Source organism: Mesoplodon mirus (assembly GCF_964341445.2).
Source record: "Mesoplodon mirus genome assembly, chromosome: 13".
In the NCBI taxonomy this organism is placed as follows: domain Eukaryota; kingdom Metazoa; phylum Chordata; class Mammalia; order Artiodactyla; family Ziphiidae; genus Mesoplodon; species Mesoplodon mirus.
Window position 1 is genome coordinate 4,300,231 of NC_138989.1, and position 15,683 is coordinate 4,315,913.

Genomic DNA, 15,683 nt, shown 5'->3' on the forward strand with positions numbered 1-15,683 from the left:
ACTAGATAGTAACACTCACCTATCCGACCCCTCTAAGGGGTCACTGCAAAGAAGATGGTGGGCTGGTGGGCTTTATGTATTGTTCAGCAAGTTTTCTTGATCGAGTCTTTCTTCATAATTTGTACAACAGAATATAAAACAGATGAGTCTGCAAACCCTCCATGGAAAGCTTGAAGCTGGAGAAGTGACACTAAGCACAAATGTTTCCCTTGGAAAGTGGGGGGAACTGAACCAAGAAAAATCCAAGAAATTGGAAAGCCCACGAAGGTAGAGACCAACTTTCATGTCTGGCACATGGTATGTTTTCATCCCATGAGTGTTAAATGGATGTGAAGCCATCAAACAATGCTGTTCTAAATACTCATTAGGAATTTCTCTTTTCCTGATAGCCATCCCCATGGTAACAGCAACCATGTTGGGAAGAATGGCCCTGCCCACCTTGGCCAACTTTGATTGGTCCATTGGTGAACACATGACCCAAACTGGGCCAATGAGACAACAGGAGTGCAATTAAGGGATGAAGTCTGTCTTAGCTCTATTTTTGAGAGGTAGAGACATAAACTTAGGAGCAGTTGGTGGCTCCACCAACTGAAAAGCAGGGAAAGTTTTTCTGTAGGAAGAGCAATAATGAGAGACAAATGCAGAGAGAAGCAGAAATAAGAGCTCCAAGGCTGGTTCCAGGTCATTCTTGAGTAAGGGATGGTTAATTCCCTGCCCTTGATGTCCAGGAGATGCTCTGCCATCATAATAACAAAAATCAGTGCTCTTTCATCTTGAGTCCACAGGGAGGGTTGCTGACATGGAATCTCTACATTTTTTATATAATCCTGAAGTATTTAAGACATTTTTCACTTATCAGTGAGAGACAAACACCAGAGCCTACACGACCAGCTCACATCCTTGGCCTCACTGCTAGGAAGGTCAGATGAGTCATTATAAGAGGCACTGAAGCAGGGAGGGGTACATTGGGAGATTGGGATTGACATATACACACTACTATATTTAAAATAGATCAACAAGGACCTACTGCACAGCACAGGGAACTCTACCCAATACTCTGTAATGACCTATATGGGAAAAGAATCTAAAAAAAGTGGATGTATGTATACGTATAACTGATTCACTTTGCTGTACAGCAGAAACTAACACAACATTGTAAATCAACTAGACCTAATTAAAATTAATTTAAAAAAAAGAGGCTCTGAAATAAGCATCACAGGACGTGGGTTCATCTCTCAGCTATGCTGCAAGTTTCCTGGGTGATCCCAAGCCAGCAAGAATCTCGCTGGTCTCCATTCCCTCATCTGTAAAACTGGGCATCATAATGGAGCCTGTTGGATTTCCAAAAGATGGAGAGTGATTTGACCATGATGAGAGGTGGGGGGAAGGTACAAGATGGAGAGAGGGAGGGGAGTGGAGAGGATGGGGGAGAGAAGAAAGAATCATTATATTGACAAGTAGAGAAAAAAGACAGTTTTGAGCTCTGAAAGGAGCAAGAGTCACCAACAAAAGTGTCCCCAAAGACCAAGCAGGTGATGGATAGAGGTGAAGACGGAAGAAACAAGAGCGCCCCCAGAGGGAGGTACTATTATTACACCCATTTTACAAAAGGAAACTGAGTCTCAGAGAAAGAAGCGACTTAGCTAAGGTCACACCTGGTCAGATGCTGAGCTGGGACTTGCCAAACTCCGAAGCACACGCTCTTAACCGATGCCCCAGAGCCACAGTAATTGAGGTTGGAGGTCAAGTGTGATTGTCTTTGCTGTGTTGGTATCTCAGTAGGACTGTACCACGTCCCAGTGAATAAAAAATATGAGAGGCTTGAGTCGATTCCGTTCATGGCTGAGTCTCTCTCTCTATTGGATAGATAATAAGGAACAGGCAAAGTGAAGTCGAGATGTCTTCTATCACTCAGTACCAACCTCCATCAGCAGACTCTGAATTGACAGACAGGCGTTTGTCAGGCTTCTGTGGGTGGGTAAAGGATGAGGAATCTCCCGGTTCTGTACCGAGGAGGCCAGCAGAGTACTCTGTGAGAGACAGAGAGAGACAAAGAAACTGAGACAGAAAGAGAATCCGCCTGCTCAAATAAAGCCAAGGAACAAAGCAACAGCAGGCAGAGGAAACACATGTTTAGACACAACTAGAGAGACAGCTAGAGAGAGTGAAACACAGGCTGCAATGCAGAGAACATGGAAGCTGAGACACAAAGAAAGAGAAAAAGACAGAGTCACAGAAACAAAGCAGAGAGAAAGGGAGAGGGAAATACAGAGAAACTGTAAATGCACAGCAACCCTCAAAGGAGGCGCCATTATCATGCCCATTTTACAGGATAGAAAACCGAGGCTCAGAGGTGGTTACCGGTGTGCCCAAGGCCGACATCTAATAAGCAGCGGGATGGGGATGGTCGAGTGCCCAGCTTCAAAGAACCAGCTCTCGGCTTATGCCCCACACAGCTTGATGAAGATCGTTTTGTGAGAGGAAGTGGTTTCTACCATCCCAGAAGTGGCAGGTCAAATGTGATCCTTTTGTTCGTGTTGGTAAAAGCCTCTTTCAGTCCAGGTCAAGGGAAGTCAGGGGTTCTCTTATGTTCACCTGCTCTGGTCTCTATCCACATGGCTCTGAGTAGGAGATGCAGCTCAAGACGGATGTTCCTGTCTGTCTCCTCTGTTTAAAAAGTCAGTTAATTTCTGGTTCTGGACCAGAGAGGAGCAGCCGAGGATTCCTTAGAAAGGCCTCTTCTCTGAGTGGTGAGAGGGAGAAGAAACCGGGGACAGAGCAGCATTCGGAGTGATGGACTGAAGACCGGATCCACACCCTAATCCCTGGGATCTGCACATGTCACCTTAATGGCTCAAAAGGGACTGACAGATGTAATTAAGTTCAGAGTCTTGAGATGGGGATAAGATTATCCTGGCATATCCAGGCAAATCCTGAATACAACTGCATGGATCCTTATAGGAGGAGGGCAGAGGACGATGTGGCACAGATAGAAGAAACCCGTTAGTTTCCTGGGGCTGCTGTAACAAATCACCATACAATGCGTGACTTAACAGAAACGTATCTGCTCACAGTACTGGGGGTCAAAAGTCCAAAATCTGTGTGACTTGGCAGCAAGCAAGGTCAGCAGGGTGGTGTTTTCTCCAGAAGCTCCAGGGGAGAATCTGGTCCTCTGGTCCCCTTGGTTTGTGGCCGAAGCACCCCAATCTCCACTTCCGTGTTCACCTGAGCTGTTCTGCTTGTATCCGTCACCTGCTTGGTCTTTGGGGACATTTTTATTGGTGACTCTTCCTCCTTTCAGAGCTTGGAAGTGTCATTTTCTCTACGTGTCTATATAATGATCCTCTCTTCTCTCCTCCCCCCTCCCTCCCAAATCCCCTCCCTCTCGTTCCTTTTCCATTGTCTCTCTCTCCCTCTTGCACTCCCCCCGCCCCCACCTCTCATCATGGTCAAATCACTCTCTATCCTTCAGAAGTCCAACAGGCTCCATTACGAATCAGCAGGACCCACCTGCATTGGGGAGGTACATCCATCCATGTTCAACAACCATCCATGTTCAACATCCATCCATGTTCAACATCCATCTGTGCTGAAACTTTGGTGACCTGGGGAGTGGAGATTGGGGTGAGGCAGCCACAAGCTGAGGCAACCAGAGGACCAGATTCTCCCCTGGAGCCTCTGGAGGGAGCTCCATGCTGCTGACCTTGATTTTGGCCCAGTCAAGCTGAGTCTGGACCTTCTACCTCCATAACTGTGAAAGGATATGTTTCTGTGGTTTTGAGTCATCCATTGTGTGGTGATTTGTTACAGAGGCCTCAGGAAACTAATATGCCATCAGACCGAGAGAGAGAAGACAGCAAATACAAAAGCTGAAAGACTGGTAAGAGGGAAGGATAGACAAATAGAGAAACAAGAATAAAAGAGAGACTGGGAGAAAATGTCAAGAACACCTAAGTTTAAACGTGGGTGGATTCTGCATTTTATGCTCAGGCTTCCATAATTCAGGTGGGTCCTACCGATTCACATACCCCAGCATCAACACTGAATAATAAGTGTCTGAGTGTTTATCTCTAATTCCTTCCCAGTACTTGAATCTATTAGTGGTTCAGTCAAGCTCTGCCTAATTACATCTGTAACCCGCTAATACAAGCATCTTTGTTGACTGAAGGAATCTTCTTATCCAGCTTAGACCAAATTAAAATTTAATATGACACCAAGTTGCCACCAAACTAGCATGCAAGTATCAGTCATTTAATTAATGCCGAAACCTGATTAGACAGAGCTACTGAGAGAAATACTCCAGAAGACAGGCATACAACTCAAGTTCACAACAATGACCTCACTGAAGGGTGAGTGAGCCCTGTTATAAGACTCCTGCAACTGGCTACTGGTAGGTCCAGTCACAGGGGAGAACGCAGCTGGGTCTTTGGCTGGTTCCCATCCCTTGGACAAGTCCTGTTTCTGGGTGTCTGGACCAAGAGATTGGAAAGGAGAGGGAACCAGAGAGAGAGACAGTGACAGAAACAGACATAGAGGGAGAGGGAGAGAGAGAGAAATAGACTGAGAACCTAATGCCTAAATAGAGTCAAAGAAGCAGGAAGACAGACAGGAAGACATCAAGCAGGAAGAGAGAACATACAGAGGAAGACAGAGTCAACAGAGAGAGACAGAGAAAGAATGAGGAAGCCAGACTGATTTTAAAAAGAGACAGAGTTAATCCAGGAGAGAAGTCGACAGCTAAGGACACCGAAAGAAATAAAAACCAACAGAACAGGGAGACGGCAAGACAGATCAAGAGATACAGAGAGATAGAGAGTCAAAGAGAAATACAGAAGCAGAGGCATCCCTCTGACCCAGGGATGCCTGCTGTCAACATCCTGCGGTGCCCCGGGGCTCCCTGGAGGACCACTGGCCCATCCACACCTGGAACTAAGTGCTCTCTGACTGGCCAGCCAAGGCTGAGTCACCTGAGCCACAGCACTGGGGCCCATCCTTACCCAGCCCTGTTTAAGCTGCATTCCCAGGGCTTTTCCAGGTATCTGGCATGTAATAGGTACTCAACAGACACGTGTTAGGAAGAAAGGGGGAGAGGCAGGGATAGAGATAGAGAGGAACACAAAGAAAAGGGATTCTCACAAACTCCTGGGCGGGAGGTCACTTGCCCATCCCACTTTGTGAAGGAGCTGAGGTTCAGAGGGGCTTGATTTTCTGTCCCCAAGTCATACGGTGGGTGAGTCACACACATTCCAATCCTTGGGAAGTTGAGATGCACACACTTTCTTCAACCATTCATGTTTCATCAGATTTCTCTCTCTTTCCAGACACTTCTTCTCAGAACACCCAGCAGTGTGGTATGATAGCTCATAGCCCAGGTTTTAGGACAGTCTGCCTGCTCCAAAAGCTACCTATATTTGGGAGAGTCAATTTCCCCAGTTTTCTCATCTGTAAAATGGATATAAGAGTTTCTATAACTCCTACCATTGAATGATTAATAGTAATAAGGCATTTCAAACATGTAAAAGCACATGTGGCACATAGTTGGTGCTCAGTTAAGAGTAGCTGTTGGTTTTATTACTCACAGATCATTGTTCTTCCTGACAAACTCCTACCCATCCTTCAAAACCCCATTTCAATGTTGTCTTTACTTTAAAGCCTTCCCTGATGGAACATTTTCCTCTCGGGAGAATTAGCTCTTTGTCTAAATATGTAACCATATCACTTGTAAAATACCTCCTCTTACATATAGGAACATGGCCAGCAGATATCTCTCAGCTTCACTGTAAAAATCTTGAAGGTAAGTGATGGGTGTCATTTAATTTTGTATGCCTAGAATCAGAGTGGGTCTGAAGCACAGAAGGTACTTGAATAACTTAATAAATACAACGATAAAAAAGAACTCTACAACAAGGACCTATTGTAGAACACGGGGAACTCTACTCAATATTCTATAATAACCTATATAGGAAAAGAATCTGAAAAAGAATGGATATCTGTATATGTATAACTGAGCCACTTTGCTGTACACCTGAAACTAACACAACATTGTAAATCAAGAATACCCCAGTATAAAATAAAAATTAAATTAAAAAAGAAGGAGAACTCTAAGAGGGTGAGCTGTGTGGGGTTGGTTGAATGCAGGTGAGCTGGGGAACTGCAGGAAAGTGGTGACAGTTTCTTGGCCAGAGAAGGTATGAATGTACACCCCCTTCCCCTTTGATCCTGAGCCTGCCCTGCCCTCTCCCATGTCCCATCAAGAAGCAAACTCCTCTCAGGAGAGTTAATCTGGCTAAGACATTTTTAAAAATCTCTCTGCATAATGAAAAGAAGGTTGTGTGTCACTATGGGTAAATCTGATGGAAAACTGCTTCTTTCCCCCAAATTCTTTCTGAATTATCTTTCAGAAAGGGCTAAACGAATGTAGCAATAAGCCAAATTCTATAAAAATTCTCTCTCTTGTTCTAATTGCCACCCACTGGAAGCAGATGCTCTCGGGTGGAGTGTGGGTTCTGGTCCAGCCATCTTTCTATTTAGGAATTGGACACTTAAACAATGGACCCTGTGACTTTGCACCTATGTCATCATTATTCACCACCTTTCTTTTTTTCTTTAGAGGAAGGCACAAGGGGATATGTCTATTAAGACAGCTTAATATATAACTTAGATGATTTGCTAAATTACAATAATCCAAAGCAATCCTGGCATGCTACCCCAGCACCTTTGAGTCATACTTCGGGGCACAAATACATACGGATGGACCTGCTGGCGGCATCAGTATTTCTGATTTCTAATGTTACAGCAAAGCCAACTCCATCATTTCTCTGCCAAAGTCTCAGAGCGTGTAAGTGGGCTCATTTCTCAAGGCTGTGTGAAACGGGACAAAAACTAATCAGTCCCTGGCATTTATCTTGCTAGAAAAACACAGTATCTATTGGCCTTCACCTTCATGGAGAGAAAATCTTTCTCATCCTCTGACAAATACTTCAGAAGTTTGGGGAAACTATTTGGCATCCCATTTTGTTCAATGTCTCTTAAATTGAAAAACAATCGCAAACTCCTAATTTAAATTAGGAGTTTGGGATTAACAGATACACACTAGTATATATAAAATAGATAACCAACAAGGACCTACTGTATAGCACAGGGAACTCCAAAATTTTATAATAACCTATAAGGGAAAGAATCTGAAAAAGAATACATACATATATATATATATATATATATATATATATATATATATATATTGAATCACCGTGCTGTACACCTGAAACTAACACAACATTGTAAATCAACTATACTTCAATTAAAAAATAGCAACACACAAAAAAAAAACTCAACAATTTTCTGGGTCCCCCTTATTAAAGGGAAGCATAATCATTAGCATATTATCATAAACATCATCGTAAGTGTCTCATTTTTGCCTCCAAAAGCTCCACGCCAGAAAATGATCCTTGTTTATGCTCCTAAGAGAAAAGAAATGTAAACTTTACTCTCCCCTCTCCTATGCTGTCAACACACTGTTCTCTAAAATGTGCCCCTGGGTCTAAAGGGATCTCAGATCTGAGACTGGGCATTTATGACCCCCTGCTCAGGCCACGCAGGGGTCAGCGATTATCAGTGTTGATGATGGGGGAACGGTGCCACTGACCACCTCCTCCAGAGATGGAAAGGGAGACTATTTATGGCTTCATGGGAACAGGAAACAGAAAGCAGCTTAGCCATTTCCTTCAGTTTGCTGATCCTGGAAGTAAACTCTTAATCCAGTTTGGAAGAGGGGCCCCTGGGGTAATGGTTTTGGATGTTTGATTTCAGCTGATCCTATTATGAGACAGGGGAAAAAAAAAAATCCATGCTTCTGACCTAAATGGGAAGGAATTCCAAAAAAAGAGAGGATAGATGTATACGTAGAGCTGATTCACTTTGCTGTATAGTAGAATCTAACACAACATTGTAAAGCAACTCTACGCCAATAAAATTTTTTTAAAAATAAATAGTTGGGGCTTCCCTGGTGGCGCAGTGGTTGGGAGTCCGCCTGCCGATGCAGGGGACATGGGTTCGTGCCCCGGTCCAGGAAGATCCCACATGCCACGGAGCGGCTGGGCCTGTGAGCCATGGCCACTGGGCCTGCGTGTCCAGAGCCTGTGCTCCGCAACAGGAGAGGCCACAACAGTGAGAGGCCTGCATACAGCAAAATAAATAAATAAATAGTTAATAGATCATTTTAAGGAACGGTTTTCTTTATCAGGATAGAGGGTGGAGCCTGACGGGGGATGAAGGCAGTTCCTGAACTGGGGAATTTATACCGTCTAATGTTCAAGGGGCTCGCTGACACCCAGAGTTAATCTAATTTCTCTTTATTTTTTTTTTTGGCTGTGCCACGTGGCTTGCAGGATCTTAGTTTCCCAACCAGGGATTGAACCCAGGCCCCCTACAGTGGAAGCGCAAGTCCTAACCACTGGACCCCCAGGGAATTCCTCTAATTTCCACACTCACATGCAGTGATGGAATTTGGAAATGACTTTCATCAGTGATGCTGGAACTCTCATGTCAACCCCAGACAGCAGAAGAAGTCTTGTGATCTCAGGAGGAGGGATGCTGGCTACATCTAGAAACCATTGAAGTGGATGACTGTCTTCACTTGACAGGGCAGAAGCTCCAAGAAGCCGGGTGTGTTCCTCAAGGATCCCAAGCTAGAAGGTGGGAGAACTTGGACTTACCTCCCAGCCCCCAGTTTCCTTCAATGGCTCCTCAGGAATCCAGGCACCAAATATCTCAGTCTTTTGTGCAATTTGCCAAGAGATCTGGGAAACGACATTCATAATCCCTGAGTCCTGTTCAGTTGCTGCTTCATTATTAAATGGAATCTTCATTTGGAGAAATAACCCGATATCATGTGCAGGATGGTGGACCCAGTCCAGCACATGCAACAGCTATAATTAATTGTTTGACCTAAGGAAGCCTGGCATGTGTCTATGACAGTAATTTGTACCTTCCTTTCCACACCATGTCCTGCCCCTGGGACCCCCTTTTCACCTGTAAGTCTCACAACCACCCTGGGAGGTGGGCAGGGGAGAGATGATTATTCTACCTAAAGAGACAGGGAGGGGCTTCCCTGGTGGCGCAGTGGTTGAGAGTCCGCCTATCGATGCAGGGGACATGGGTTCGTGCCCTGGTCCAGGAGGATCCCACATACCGCGGAGTGGCTGGGCCCGTGAGCCGTGGCTGCTGAGCCTGCACGTCCAGAGCCTGTGCTCCGCAACGGGAGAGGCCACAACAGTGAGAGGCCCGCGTACCGCAAAAAAAAAAAAAAAAGAGAGAGACAGGAAAACTGGGACACAGAGGTCAGCTGGCTTGGCCAAGTTCATGCCTGAAGTTTAACATAGTTCTGCCAGAAGGAGAATCTAAGTCCTATGACTTCTAGTGTAATATTTTTCCCCCTCTGGGAGTTTCCCTCTATCTCTCTCTCCCTCCTATAAACAGGGTATTTATATTAACCTCACCAGCACACCCCTCACCTGCAGTTCAATACTTAGCAGGGAGCAGATTTTGAGATCCACACCCTTGGCCTAGATCTTTCGCTAAGTGACTTCCTTAAAGTTTTCATTAATTTTACTACGGGGACTAACTCCAGTTCTTTTGTTATGTTACTGTGACTATTAAATACAAAATCTATAGAAATCATTTAAACACACAAAACACAGCCCTCCTCTGAGCAGTCGTGTTTGCTGTTCCCTTGCCTGGAACTGTCACCCCCTGACCTTTGCCAGCTTGGCCCCTTCTCCCATCGGAGTCAGACACCCCTCCTGGCAGGGTCTCCCTGTGCAGCCGTCCTCTCTAAAGTAGCCTCACCCACCCTGGCCTCTGATCCCATTACCTGGTATTGTTTTCTTTTTGACACGTTTCACTGACTGTGGGTTGAAAACTTCAGGAGCTTTCCAAGTGGAATCTGAAACCGACTTGGTACCCAGAGGGCAGGGAGAAACCAAAGGAAAAGGCAGCCACTCCAGATGGGTAGGTGGCAGTTTAACAAGCAGGGGACTTCTCACCTTCAACCGAAATGCTGCTGCATTGGCTTTTTAAAGTCACACATGCAGATGTCTGCGGTGGTTGATGATCAATGATGTTGATAATAAAGAAAGGATGTGTGTTCTAAGCGGTGACACAGAGGAGTCCGGCTCCCTGATCAGATCTGGAAATCCTAGGGGAGAAAGAACAGTGGTTTTAACTCATCCTGTCCCCCCCGCCTTACGAAAGGTGTGCACGTCTCAGGGGCCACGGGTGTCCCTGTGCAATGTCAACCAGGGATTTGTCTCTGAGCCTCTGAGGATGGCTGATGCATAGTCATGCTGGAGGGATGCAGTGGGGGCAGGTGAGCTTGACCTTAGATCTGAAGACGACACAAAGTCCTTGCCCACCACTGCCCAGATGCTGCCACCCAGGGACACACATTTTACTATATCCTTGTCGTCTTCAAAATATGACTTGCTTGATACTTTTCTTTAACTCAGGCCTAACTTCCCAAACGAACTGAACTTGTTGTAAGTAATGGTTTTGCAGGATCCTAAGTCTGGTGTGTTAGCTTCACTTTGCTTTCTTCTAATGCACTTTATTTATAGGAATATATACATATAAGGTACATATGCATGTATGTCTCTCTCTCTCTATATATATATATATATATAGACACACACATATAGATACATATTCACACACAAACACATATACACCCTCCCTGTGCACCACCTACATTATTTTATTTTTTGTTTGTTTGTGTGGGATTTTTTTTGGCTGTGTAGCACACATATAAGGTACATACGCATGTATGTGTCTCTCTCTCTATATATATGTATAGACACACACATATAGATACATATTCACACACAAACACATATACACCCTTCCTGTGCACTGCCTACATTATTTTATTTTTTTGTTTGTTTGTGTGGGGTTTTTTTTTTGGCTGTGTAGCACAGCCTGTGGGATCTTAGTTCCCTGACCAGGGATGGAACCTGGACCCACAGCAGTGAAAGTGCAGAGTCCTAACCACTGGACCGCCAGGGAACACCTACATTATTTTAAAATCTAGAATGGGGTGGGGAGGGATGGAATCGGGAGTTTGGGGTTAGCAGATGCAAACTATTATATAAAGAACAGATAAATAACAAGGTCCTACTGTAGAGCACAGGGAACTATATTCAATATCCTCTAATAAACCAAAATGGAAAAGAATATGAAAAAGAATATATATGCATAACTGAATCACTGTGCAGTACAGCAGAAATTAACACAACATTGTAAATCAACTATACTTCAATAAAACAAATTTTTAAAAAAAACCTAGAATGATTAAGGATGTCACACTTTGACAAACACGAATCTTATTGAAAAATGATTCATTTTACTCAAGAGAAGATGTGGGCCAGACAGGAGAAAGGACTTATCCAGGGTCATTTAACTAAAATAATGACAGAGCCAGAACTAGAAGCCAGAACTGCTGACTCCCAATCCAGACCTCTTTTCCCAAGGTCATAAATGCCTGGCCTGACACCCAAAGCTGCACCATCTAAGGTATGAACAGCACCCCCTTGGGATGCATTTGGGTAGAGCGCCACCTGCAGGGCCATACTGGCACACCTGTGGGTGTGTGCAGGTGTGCCCTAGCTGGGTGGCCACTTAGTGGGAGGGGATGCTCAAGCTGCAGCAGGTGGGTTGAAATCCACAGCCTTAAGTTTCCTTCCCACTTAAGAACTGCCTACCCAAGATGACCCCAAGCTCCAGTCAACCCCCCATGTGTCCTTTCCTGACCCTTCATGGAATGGAAACCCCGTCTTGACCTTTGCAACATCCAGATGTCAAAATGTCAGACTCTAGGACTCCAGAGAATTAAAAGAAAAAAGTAATAAAAAAAAAATAAATAAAACTACTGAACTCTAAGGCCACCCACATCCTATGAGTATGTACAACATAGAACTTGCAAAGAAACGGATCAGTGACTTTGTGGGCAAAGGGAGAGAGCCCTTCTGCAGGGCCTTCAGCACAGGTGAAGGAAACTCAGAAGACGATAGGGTGGTCACTGGTTAGGAGAATTTTAGTTTATTCCCCCCTAATTGGGTTACAACAGATCATAACTCTATGGGACTCAGGGACACAGATTATTCCAGATCAGAGTTCTCAACCACAGGTAATTGTGTCACCCAGGGCATACTGGCAATGTCTGGAGATTTTCGGTCACAACTTGGCGGGGAGGGGACCGGCATTTGGTGGGTGGGATCCAAGGATGCTGCTACACATCCTACAATTCTCAGAATGGCCCCTCTCGGCAAAGAATTATCCAAAGAAAAATGTCGGGACTTCCCTGGAGGTCCAGTCATTAGGACTCCGTGCTTCCACTGCAGAGGGCACAGGTTCCATCACTGGTTGGGGAACTAAGATCCCACAAGCCGTGGGATGTGACCAAAAAAATAAAATAAAATAAAATAGAAAAGAAAGAAACAAGAAAAAGAAAAATGTCAATCATGCTGGGGTTGAACAACCCTGAGGTCAAGGGGACAGCTCTGAATTTTACTTGAAGTGACTGTGAGTGCAGCAAAGAAGCATCCCAATCCCACCTCCATCCACCAAAACGTCAGAGACAGGCTCCTGCTTTTTTCCCACTAACTCAAGGGGAAATCCACACAGTCCTTCCTACCAGCTGCATTCAACCTGCTCCAGGGGCTGATGGCTGCTACAAGACAGTGATAGGACCCCTATTGTAATCATTCATTTTCCTCATCTCTAGCTGCAGAGAAGATTACATTATTTTATCAGATGCTGTTTTAAATGGGTTCGGGTGTTCATCTTTAAGGTAATGTGACACGAAATATTATTGGGAGGAAACTGGGAGGAAAAAATGAGAGGTGATTTCTTCATGGAGAATAAAGGAGAACCAACAGCGACCTACTGTATAGCATAGGGAACTGTACTCAATATTTTGTCATAACAAAATTTTGTAAGGGAAAAGAATCTGAAAAAGAATCTACATATGTATATATATATATATATATATATATATATATATATATATATATATATATATATAACTGAATCACTGTGCTGTACACCTGAAACTAACACAACATTGTAAATCAGCTATACTTCAATTAAAAAATGTAAAAATAAAATAAAATTAAAAAAATAAATAAAGAGAATGGAGGAGACTGGGGAAAAGACTCCTCTTGGGATGAAAAGCCTTTCTCTCAGGGCAATATATGGATCCTAGCGTCCTGGGACCCACTGACCTAGGGCTGCCAAATAATGAAGCCATCTGTGCACAGGCTGGGTTTAAAAAGACCCCCAGGAACTTCCCTGGTGGCGCAGTGGTTAAGAATCCGCCTGCCAATGCAGGGGACACGCGTTCGAGCTCTGGTCCAGGAAGATCCTACGTGCCGCGGAGCAACTGAGCCCGTGTGCCACAACTACTGAGCCTGTGCTCTAAAGCCCGCGAGCCACAACTACTGAGCCCACGAGCCACAACTACTGAAGCCCCCGCGCCTAGAGCCCGTGCTCCATGACAAGAGAAGCCACCGCAGTGAGAAGCCTGCGCACCGCAACGAAGAGTAGCCCCTGCTCGCCACAACTAAGGAAAGCCTGCGTGCAGCAACGAAGACCCAACGCAGCTAAGAAAAAAAAAAAAGGATCACCAGTCACAATAAATATAACCGACACGGAGCCTTTGGTCCAGTCCAGAATGCCCCCGATGCTTCGCTCAGATCAACTCAGCTCCCAGGGAGAAGCTAACTCAGGGCTGTCCTTCAAGACAGACCTCAGCCTCTTCCCTGCCACCACCACCTCCCACCCGGATGACGACAGCAGCTTCCAAAGCAGAATCCCACCTTCTACCCTCTCAATCTTCCAGCTGCCTCCCCACACAGCAGCCGCTTTTCCAGACTGAACTGTTTTAAGTAAACAGAAGTAAGATAAAGTCACTCTCCTGCTTAAAATCCTCCAGTCACGTCCTACTGTTCTTAGGGAAAAACAAGCAAACAAACCAAAAACTTGTTCTAGGGTCCTGGGAGGACCTCACGATAGGGTATCTGCGTGCGTCCTTAATCTGAGTCTGTTCCTTTCTAGCATTCACCGCGTCCAAGCCGCAGGGTCTCATCCTAATTCCTGAAATAACGGGTTTCCTCCTGTCTCCAAGCCTTTGCCCACACAGTGCCCACAGCAGCGAGCTTTTCTCCCACACGTCCTTGTGCTCAGCTTGTAGGACACAGCTTAAAGCCATATTCCCATAGATTGTTTCAAACTGTTGATTGCAATCTGAACGCAAGTACTTCCTCTCCATCCGCACGGGGGTCTCGTCAAGGAAGAGGTCTGCAGAGCAGAGCTGCAGTGAACGGCCCCAGAACCTCACTCCCCTCTTAGGAGCAAGACACCCAGAGCCCACAGCCATCCCCGACCGATGTCCCAGGGGGCCACATCCTCCCCAGTATTCAGTTCCTTGAGAACAGAACAGGAAGAAAAGAGGAGCAACAAAGGAAGGGGAATAAAATCGTTCTCCTTGTCACAGACGCAGTGCGATGCCCTCACTAGATGTACTTATTCAATATCTACCGTGTGTCGAATGTTTTTTAAAGTATTTTATTGAGGTATACATGATGTAAGATAGAATGCATGTATTTTAAAAAATTATTTACTTTTTATTTATTTTGGTTGTGCCGGGTCTTAGTTGCGGCACGCCTGCAGGATCTAGTTCCCCTACCAGGGATCGAACCTGGGCCCCCTGCATTGGGAGCTCAGAGTCTTACCCACTGGACCCCCAGGGAAGTCCCTGCATGTATTTAAAATATATAATATTTTGTGAGTTTTGATCTATGTATAAACCTGCAAAATAAGGACTAAAATTGAGATAAGGATAAAGAAGTTTACTGGTACCACTTTGTCATCCCTCCATCCCACCCCTCCCTGGGACACTCACCCCTATCTGCACACAACTGCTGATCTGATTTCTGAAGTTATAGATTTGTTTTTACAGTCTATGATTTCATAAAAATTGAATCATACATCTTCTGCATGACTTCTTTCATTTAGCATAATTATTTTCAGACCCGTCCTCGCGAGTCAGGTGAGCTGAATAGGCTGCCCTGACAACAGGGTGCATGTCCTACCCGTGGTGAGGAGAAGGGACGGCCCATGAGACTAAAGACAGCAAAGGCCTCCTCCTAGAGGTCATCCTCCTCCCCACTGGAAGGCAAATGTTACCCAGGAGAGAGCCAGGTGTCTGGAGATGCATATTACCTGGTTGTTTAGTTCTTGACTGGCTGAGTGAGGGCCAGTAAGTTCTCTCGGAACCTTGGGAACGGCAGGATAAAGACCTGGAACTCGGAGGTTAAAATTGATTAGAGGATCTCCAAGGTCTCCATCCAAATCAGATACAGTCTGTGAACTCTCTGCCTTTGGATTCCACCTGCTAGAGGCAGGGATAAAGGCTCTGCCTTCACGGAGAGGCAGGTGGGTGAGTAGGTGAAGCAGGTCTGGATACGGTGTGGTGATGTGGTGTGATGATGGAAATGGGCATGCTGGTTCAGACTTCTGCTTACTGGATGTCTGACTTTGGCAAGTTCTTTAAACTGGGCTTCAGTGGCCACCTCTATAAAATGGGTAACGAACAGCGCCTGCTCCTGAGGTGTGATTATCACCATGACCAC